This window comes from Lygodium microphyllum, chromosome 29 (genome assembly GCF_053477565.2).
Source record: "Lygodium microphyllum isolate KBCC chromosome 29, Lygodium_microphyllum_v1.1.10, whole genome shotgun sequence".
NCBI classification, from domain to species: domain Eukaryota; kingdom Viridiplantae; phylum Streptophyta; class Polypodiopsida; order Schizaeales; family Lygodiaceae; genus Lygodium; species Lygodium microphyllum.
This window is the reverse complement of record NC_141163.1, coordinates 29,836,302-29,846,869: the sequence shown is the minus strand read 5'-3', so window position 1 is coordinate 29,846,869 and position 10,568 is coordinate 29,836,302.

The window sequence follows — 10,568 nt, the reverse complement described above, 5'->3', positions numbered from 1 at the left end:
TCTTAGGGTTTGCAGCCTACACAAGTCAATTTGATCTGCAACACAATCGATATCAATATAATTAACATATAGATGGGTCATTCCCTTGCACTTTGACCTTTCAAGGGCCAAATGAAGTCGAATGAGTATTTGGTTGTGAGGGGGTAACCTATCGACTTTGGAAAGTTGAGGACACGTGTTCAAATGTAATTGATTAGATCCACATTTTCTCACTTGTCTCAATTTGATTTGCTTTGATCTCAACATTGCTCTCATGTGAAAGTGAACCTATGCACAATTTGTTATCCTTCCACCACAAGTCAATAAACTTGTGTGTGGAGGGATGAAGGTTTGAGTAGAGCAATTCCACCATGGTTGTTACTAAGAAAGATGGATTGTGGTGACCAATCTATCCCCTAGTGCTTAATGTAGATATTCCTTTCTTGCTCATATGTTTAGGCTCATCCCATTCAATTGATGATGGGGTTATAAAAGAAGATGGTGATCCTCACCTATGTGCATGGTATTGCTCTTGAAAGTCCTAATGTTCAAAAAACATTTTTGAAAACGATGACAACTAAATGACCCTAGAACCCTTCTCTTCGAAATTTCAAAGGTTTCCTTTAGAGTTTTGCAAGTTTGCACACACTAGATTTCAGTTTTTAATGAACATTACTTTAGATCATTCAAGCATGACTTTTGGTGGGCATCAAGCATGTTTTTCGCTTAGATACTTGTAAAAGTCTCGGTGTCCCGTCAAAAAATACTTTAAATTTGATAAGAAGTTGTAAATTTTGTCAATCTTTTTCAAATGTGAAGGGTGAGGAAGCACATCAAAGTCCAAGCTTGATTACACTATTACCTGAGATTCTATCAAATCCCTTTCAAATGTGAAGGGTAAGAAAGTGCATCAAAATTCAAGCCAGATTATCCTTGCTATCATAAACAATGTGAAGTATCACATAGGCCTCCCATTTCAAAGTAAGAGGAAAGAAAGTTTGATTAACTTTGCCTTGCAAAGCAATCATTAGATGGACACAAAAATAAATATAGAAACTAAAGAATGTGCATAGGCAAGGAGGATATCGTATTCATATAAGGACAATTCAAAAAAAGAGAAATGTAGGTGATAGATAAACCACATTAAACTTCATTGTGCTTTATCAAACATCCTCCTCAATATTTCAAAGAAATACTTTTCTAATGAAGATATTTGCATATATGTGAAATTCAAAAAATGAAATAATGCACAAGGTTTGGAATTGGAAAAAGTCAAATAGTATTACAATAGAGTAAGTTATCTAAATCATCTCGCAAGGTATAGCTAGTGAAATTAAGAAACCATGACAATCAAATTTCTAATCTTGTATGCTATTATGAAAAGCTCTGTAGATATTATTCACTCTTCTAGAAAACTAAGATGTTTTGTAGATTATTAGAATAGAATTGTATAAGAGCACATTACAGACACCTTTGCAAGCGTTGTTTTTGTGCTTCCAAATTTGCTTCAAGATGATACTATGCTCAAAATCTCAAGGAACTCCTCATTCTTGAACCTCCATCAACTAGCAACACTTTCTCATATTTGTTGCTTTGTGAAGCCTAGCTTGATGCATTTGTTTTGACCTCCCTAACTTCCTAAGAGGTGAATTGCATTTTCACAAGAGACACAACTGAGAAACTTGTATGATTACAATTACAATCCTTTGTGATCGCGGCCTATTTATGGGATCCTCCACATAAGCAAATCTAAGCAGTTGAGAAGGGGTGCATTTCCAAGTCTTAGAGATTCTCTTAGTTGGCTCCCATAAAGGATTTTTTTCTTCCATTGATCTCTAGCTTTGTTTATGTAGGTATATTAGCCTTACCAAAATCCTTCCACTACTTAACTAGCCCATAGGGCTTTAAGAGCACTATTTTACCAAAACATCAAAATTTGAGCCTAGGAGGTTATGCAAAAACTTGGCCAATATCACCACATCCTCTTGATGATCTTGGAACTCTTCAATACAATCCAAACTTTTACCACTAGCTATCCCAAGGCTAAGTGGCATTGTATCACAACCTAAATCTCTTTATATCAATAAACAACCCATTCAATTTGTACATAAATAATCTTCACGCAAGAAAATAACCATGCACACCACAAGAATCTATTAATACCCACTTATGCAACACTTGGCTTCTTTCTCTCGATAGTTTGGATCTATTCAACCTCCTTGTGACAAATACCTTTATTTTAAGTTTATTATTGCTTAGGATAAAAATATACTAGCTTCACATGCAATATGAATATCATGGCCAAATCATTCAAATAGACCTAAATTATATTTTTGTACACCATAGTGGTGCGAATCTTAGAACACTAGCTAAAGATCTCTATCCTTCTACTTTCATTATATGGAACTTTTGCTAGTCATTGTGCTAAAAGCCACCAAAGAAAATGGGTCTCTAAATCATAAGGGAGTCTCAAGAGATTGCAATAGCATATGAGGAAGGAATGAAGATCTCTAGGCAAGGTTGAATTTGAAAGGGACTCTCATGTATAGTATGGTTGTTGTGAGCTTTTCCAATATAGGACATGAACGTGATGTCTTGATCAGTGTTCCATGCAATTAGTTATTTGGTTAAATGTCAAGATTTAGTAGACATTGATTGTCATGGTCTTTTTAGAATGAGATTCTACCTTTTGTCCCTTGTTCCACTCTTTGTACTAGGCTAACCCCATCAGTACAAGTTTAACCAACATTAATTGGCATCACCTTTTTAGAGGGACATTCAACCATTTGTGCCTCATCCTTCCCTTTGTGCAATGCCAATTCCCATTACACATACAAAGGACAAGAAAAGTATATCAACATAAAGATGAATTTATTTGCCTCATAGTACCAATATTAAATGGTAAGGAGCATATACCATGGCACTTGGTGAGAACAAATCAAACCAAAAAAATTGTGAACAATCATATCATATGCACATGAGCCAAAGAAATAAGCTATATAGATTCGTGTTCAAACAAATGTACAATGACAGCTCAACAACCAATAATGTGAAAGGGTGGCAAAGGAAAGCAATGGGTGCTCCATCAGGTCATAACAAAATTTCAAATTCTAATAATAAGTTTAGAAAAAAACTTTTAAGTTTCAAATTGGTAGAAGACTAGTAAAAGTTTTACCAACCTTATATTTTATGTAAAAGGTTGTGTATCCACCTCCAAATATAATTGTGTTGTTTCCTACCACATGCTAAATGTGCCTTGCTTTGATATGTACTTCAAAGCTTTTGACCGATGAGTTAGTCCACCTATGATAGTCTTGATTGTAGGATGCACTAAGAGTTAATTGGTGATTTGGTGAATAAGCATGCACTATGAGTACTACCATTAGATTTCTAGACATGTGTAGAGCGCAATTATATATTTGATGGTCTTCTCATCAAAAGCATCACTTTTAAATCTAACTAATTATCTCTTATGAGTCCCTTTATGCATTTTTTTTGTAAGCTCTTTAATGTATGCAACTCTAGCTTGTTTAATAGTGAGCTCATTCCATTCCCTACATGCTTCATTGGGGATAATCATTAGGGATTTTAGTTTTTTGCATAAGCATTTAGGTTTTCTAATCGTCATTTGGGCTTACTCTTGTAGGCCATCTTCTATTCCTCCATGTGCTCATCTCACTTTTCCATAGTAGTGACTAAGTATCCTTAGTAGTGCTACTTTACAATGTCCCTTCTTATAAAATAGTACCACCAACTTTGTGAGGAGATAGACAAATATTGGACGGAGGAAAATGTGTGGGAAATATGGTAATCCATTGGTTATGCGGGAATGGCGTAAGAGGTGGATAAATTGCATTAGAAAGTAAGAAGGCATTTGGCTTGCAAAACCATTTGGCCACATGATTGAATGCTCAATAGATGTTGCAATAATGAACAACACCAAAAACACGTATACCATGACTTTTAGGTAAAATGCCACAAAAGTAAAATATGTACATCTAATAATCAATTGAGAGCCTATTGCTATGAACTTAAATCACATTTTTAGGCCTCACAAAATTTCAAAGTGAAGACTAGTCATTTAAATCCATTCTTTAAAGGCTCAATAAATTCTAGGCACATAAGAAGAAAAACATGCATAGATTACTTGTGTGATATTAATTATTGCACACAAACAATAGCTATAAAACACACACACACACACACACACACACACACACACACACGATGCATTGTAATTATCCATCTATATATACATACACACACATATGTATGTGCATGTGTGCATGCATGCATACACATGCATGTATTCATGTGCATGGTATTGTGACACATTATTGTTAAGAATTGTGTGGTGGGGGTGTTTGCTTGAGCTATTGTGTCAAACACATAATACATGTGAGGAGAAACACACTTGAGAACAGAAGAAGAGAGAGCAAAGCCAAAACATTTTCTTGCTATTTTTTTCTTCTTTTTCACACACTATACAATGCATACAAAGTATAGATAAGACATAACATAAAGAAATGTGCCCTATTAAGTCAAAGAGTTCATAAATAACTATACTAATCCATCGGCATTATGACTATGCTAGCAACTAAGCAAATACAATAAGTAATGAATCTGTAGCTATGTGAGGGTCATAATAATCACCAATATGCTAAGCGTGGATATGTAAAGCCATTTAACTACGTGGTCCATCATTAATTTATTCTTGTGTTGAGCTTACCATCTTGATACTTCCCCTCAAGCTCAATTGCATCTCTACAACTCTAAGTAAGCAGTGAACTCTCTCCTTACCAATAGGAGAAGAGTCTAAGAGCTTGTGATAAGGAAACTTTTGTAAGGAGTCATGGTGTTTGTAAGGGAAGAATCCGAATTCGTATTTGTTAAATCTCCCCAGGTAGTTGGGGAACTAATTGCCACCGAGATTTCCTGAGACCAAGCACGCAAACAACGCCTCATTACGTCTTACAACAAGAACAAGGTCCTTGCTCCCAACCATGAAATTGAGGAGTTGAAGCAACTTGCTGACAATGACTCCTTTTTCTTGAGGAAATGATATGCTCTCCGACTTCAATGGGAGCAAGAGGGCTACCAAATCATGACCAACACTAAGCAACGATGCGCAATTAAAACCTCAAAGTATGACCCCACTTACGTAGCTCCAACCTTCTATAGGGTGTTGACCACCATTCATAACTAACCCCTAGAAGAGCACATCATGACCCATCCGTATTTAGATTGAATTCTGACTGAGGAGGAGCTACACATTGCCAGCAGAATAGACCCCAATGACTTCCTGATGGATGCTCTCACCTACATCACTCAAGTAGGCATCCCCCCTTTTTCGACATGGACCATTATGCTAATTTGGAATACAATCCAACCTTCTATGATTGGCTCATGAGAAAGTAAAGCGCCACGAGCATGAGTTGAATTCCCTTGACCTCTCAACCCTTAATCCTAGGAAGGATTCTTCTCAATTCCAAGGGGGAGGGGGTAAGATGAATCAAACATGTAAGGTGAATAAAATATGCAAGGAAAAAACAAAGCCTCAATCAATGTCCAAAAGAAAAGAATGATTAAAAATCAACTTTTGATTGAGGAAAAGTATCATAAAATTTTGAAAATGGATAGAATTTCTTGAAGGAAAAGTCTCTTTCTATACTTAAGCATTTCAATTGTCCATAAGCACATAGTCTTTTTCTTTCCGCAAGAAATTGTTTTAAGATAACTAATCATAAGCATGGCTTAATGACATGCACCCACTATGGCAAGACATGAAAAGACTAGAACAATTGCCTTTCTTAAAGGAAGAGCAAGAAAAGTACAGCCTCTAAGTTGAAACGAGGCCTTTCAAGTTTAGGCATGTCTTGAACTTGGACAATATAGCCATGGAGGAGCAAGCCATAAAACAGATTGTGGAGCAATGCAATCTGCAAAAGTACGTGGAGGCAGTTGGCCAAATGGTGGACTATCACCAGTGCACAGAGTTCCTTCGAATCTTCAACAGGAACCACATCACTATGATCATGCAAAAAGAAGAGGAAACCCACCAGGTACAGATTGAGTTGATACTCGAGTTGGTGGAGAAGCATTGGGCCTATGCTGGAGAGCATTGCCACCAAATCTCTAGATGAAGTAAACCTGAACAGTTTCATGCGGAAGACAATCGAGTCTTGAGCAAAGGCATTTGCAACAAGAGGAAGACTCGCAAGAGGAGAGTTCCCTAGTTCTAAGGCAACAAGAAAGGCATCATCCTCAAAGGCCTCGACCATTGGGTTTGGTGGGGTCTTAACTGCTATCATCATGGAAGCCTTGGGGTAAGGACAAAGAGAAGGAGAAGGAGTTGATGAAACACCTTGACAAGGCGCCTCCCTACCAGGAACAAGAACAATCCAGTGAGACAATAGTAAAGGACGAAGAGGAGGAAAAGGAAATAGAATCTAGCCTTGGAGGGGCTAAGAAAGCAAAGAAAAAGACTACGCATGAGAAGCAAGAAGAAGAAAGGAGGAAAAATGAGAAAGTAGATCTGCAAAAGGCTCAAAGAGAGTCTAAAAAAGAAGAGGAAGAAAGGAAGAAAAAAGAAAAATAAGAGTTTGAGAGATTAAATGAAGAATCAAGAAGAGTTGAAGAGGAGAGAAGGAGGAAAGTAGCTGAAAAAGAGAAAGAATTGAAGAGGAAGGAAGAAGAGGACATTATGGTTTCATTGTATCAAGTGCATTAAGGGGAAAGATTTTTAGCATGAGTGTTAATCAATGTATGTGAATCAAAGAATGTTGGTCAAACAAGAGTGCACGTGCATGTGAGTTAGAGTGTGTTGGTCAAATAAGAGTGCATGTGCATGCATAGCTCAACCAACAAGTGTAATGTCAAGCACCGTCAATAATGATTAATTCCTATCTCTTTAAGCATCAAAATTAAAAAGGAGATCCAACCATATGCATTCAAACCTTTCAAGTTCATTGAATTTAGTAGCCCCTTAAATGCATCGATTAGTACATAGATCAATAGCATGACTCTCTCTCTCTCTCTCTCTCTCTCTCTCTCTCTCTCTCTCTCTCTCCAGTATCCAATCTCCCTTTCTATAGGATGAGTGTATCCTATGTTGAATTGAGGGAATCCTTGTTCCTTTGTCGTTCGGACATCAACCATCCATGTGCAGTGCAATAAATTCATTTACACCATCCAACATGCAATGAGATAAATTGTTAACCCTAGTTTGAGATTTAGAAAAAAAAGTCCAAGAAAACTCCAAATGTAGACACATCGGAAGAAATAGGAAGGGAAATGGCCAAAAGTGCAAGGGTGGCCTCAAAAGCTAAGTCAAAGGCAAAGGTGCATTTTTTAAATGCAGAGTGTCCCAAAACTCTTATAAAAGAGCGCCAGGCTCCCTCCCTATGCAAATTGTGAAAGATAGAAGGGCATAGGTATAGAGAAAGAGCAACTAGAAGGGAATGGGAAAAGCAGACCTTGCCATAATGGTCAGTCATGTAAAAAAGGGGATGGGTGCCCAACGGGATAAGGGCTTTGTATATAAACTCAAAAAGTAAATGAGAAGCTCATTCTTTGGTGTATGGCTATAGTGGACTCTTCTTCTTCTCTTCTTCTCTTCTTCTCTCATTCTTGCTTGTTGTGTATGCTTGAGCGAGGGAGTGCGAGAGTGTGAGGGAGTGAGTGTGTGAGGGTGAGGGATCTTAGAGAGGAAGCTCTCCATCGTCTCCTCTCTTCTTCTTCTATTCTATTCTCTTCTCTTCTCTTGTCTCATGTGTGGCTATGGAGGATGAAGCTTGGAGGTGGAGGCTTGAGGATGCTTGAGCTTGCATCATGAATCGTGGAGCTACCGGCTTGCTTGAGAGAGGAGGCTACTCATTTGGGCATCAAGGTAAGCTCATTACACCTCAATAGGATCGAAGGCGCATCGTCTAGGTGAGAGATAGCCATTTGTGCTTGCTTGAAACGTTTGAAACAATAAGTGGTCTATGGGTCTTGGTGGTTGAGTGTAAGCACCCTCTACATTTTAGTTATGTTGCTGGGACAAACGGATTCAAGCTTGAGCACTAGTGTGCCTCAACTTGAGCAATGAAGTAAGGGTTGGATCCCCGAACTGGAGCTTGAGATAGGTAGGAGATTTTGGGGTTTTAATCTTCGCAACAAGTAAGTATTTTGATTTTTTCATGGTTAGGCAAGGAGAAGGAATCAATTCAATATTTGTATTTTGATTTTTGTTGCATTTAGAGTAGGATAGGATCAAAAGATTGAGGTGAGACGCTTTAGGGTTGTTGTTTTGAAATAGGCCCAAATAGGGCACAAACAAGGGAAAAATGGGAAAAAAGAGTGATTAATTATGTTAATGATGCAAGGGGAGTGATCGGAGAGGTCAAGGCTGAGTGTAGCAAGGGTTTAAAACCCAAAAGGGCAAGGAGCAAGCTCATTTGTGACCATAGCATCGAGAGAGAGAGAGAGAGAGAGAGAGAGAGAGAGAGAGAGAGAGAGAGAGAGAGAGAGAGAGAGAGAGAGAGAGAGAGAGAGAGAGAGAGAGAGAGAGAGAGAGAGAGAGAGAGAGAGAGAGAGAGAGAGAGAAGAAAGTTATATTAACGTCTTCTAAAGACCAAAACTGGCCTATGAGACAAACTGTGATACAACTGATGAGGTCCAGCTATCCAAAATAAAAGTGCTGAATGAAAAGCTAAAAACTGGAAACTGAAAATACGGTGCTGTGAATGTGATAAGTGTCGTGTATGTGTATGTGCGTACGTAGCTCTGGTACTCCATATAATGGCTACAAAAGGGGAACAAATGTCGGCTGTGATAGGCGAACAACTGTCGGCAGTGATAAAGTGGTGCGATGTGTATATGTAACAGATGCAGGGAGATATACTATCCTGGGATGTAGTAGCAGTCGTCGAAGTCGCTAATAGTAGGTGATCCCTCCTGGATGCAGGATGTGGTACATCGGCGATGGAGAAAGAGCAAATTGGAGATCTGAGATCCAGTGTGTCGAGTGTCATCGGATCTCAGTCTACTATCGATGTAGATCAAGAATCCTCTGGATCTCCTGTCGGTGTGGCTGTGGGGTCCGAAACCCACGGATCCTCGTGCGGCGTCGGGTACGCTGGTCCTCAGCCTGCTGTAGTGTGAGCCCGGAGGTCCGGCTGGAGGCTAGTATAGTAGCTCTCACTCTGTCTGTCTGAAAGAACTGTGTAATAGTCGTCTGGGTGGGCCCCTCTCTGACTGGGACCCGCTGTGTGCTCTGCTCTCTGATGTGCCATGCCTCTCCCAGAAAACGGCCAAATGATCTCTGATCCATATCAATCATACATCCCTGAAGTGAGCTGCTCAATGTGTATCTAGATCTCAACTCTGAGTATGCCGGGCATCTGAGAACAAAATGCTCCTCATTCTCCACCTCTGATCTGCAAAGGGGGCATATCCTCTCCTCCCGCGGGATGCCACTGGCTCTGCCACTCTCAATCATAAGCTGATGTGATGATACCCTGAGCTGTCCAATAAGAACTCTCAATCGATGTGGCATATAGATCTGCATATATCTCGGAATCTCTATGAATCCCTGCTCTGATATCAGAGAGAGAGAGAGAGAGAGAGAGAGAGAGAGAGAGAGAGAGAGAGAGAGAGAGAGAGAGAGAGATGGGAAATACCTAGCCCTTTGGACAAATCGATCGATGAGTGTAGGCATTTTTTGACCACACTGGGTATACACAAATCTTGATTATTGTCCATAGTAGTGATCTGGAGCTACTTGAAGCATTACATGCTTAAAATCATCTCATTTTGATGATTTTCGTCGATTCTGTTGCTTCGACTGTTAGAATCAAACAGACCTCGAAGTGTCCAATTCCTAGTATCGGACAGTTGGATGTCCAATTCTAGTGAATTGGACACTCGGAACCACTCCTTGTCTGATTTCAAAAATAGGATAGGTGACACTCTGACAACCTTGTGAGTCCGATCGAATGAATTGGACACTTGGATTAGACAGGGACCACCCCATCTTGTCCAATTTTGAGAAATGGACATTAGACTCGACTATCTTGTTCGATCAGACATACCCTGTCCAATTTCGACGATCGGACACACCAGTCCGATTTTGAAAATCAGACTTGATAAAATCAAACAGAGTGAATCGGACACACCATAATCAAATGCACAAGAATCGGATCACGAAAATCACACATGTCAAAATCAAACGTCAGATTCTAGAAAAATTGGACACTATAAAATCAGACTCTACAAAATCGGACCAAACCTTGACAAGCAAAATTGACAAATTTAGTGCATCCCAAACAAAGGAGAGCACCATCCGCAACATGGGAATCCGCCTAAAGCCTTACAGGCATTTCTGACCTTAAAAATTGTACTCGGATGGCTAGACACGCCACTGATAGTCTTGTCAGCCTTTAGCCCCTGTTATATCTGTAAACTGACCAATAGACCCCGATTTAACCTTGAATGAACGGAAAGACACAGCGTAGACCCTAGAGACTAGTGAGAGTGGCCATGAACCAAGCTTAAAGCCCTATTAGGCCGAGTACATAAATGAGAGTGTGAGAGTCGCACTGACCACC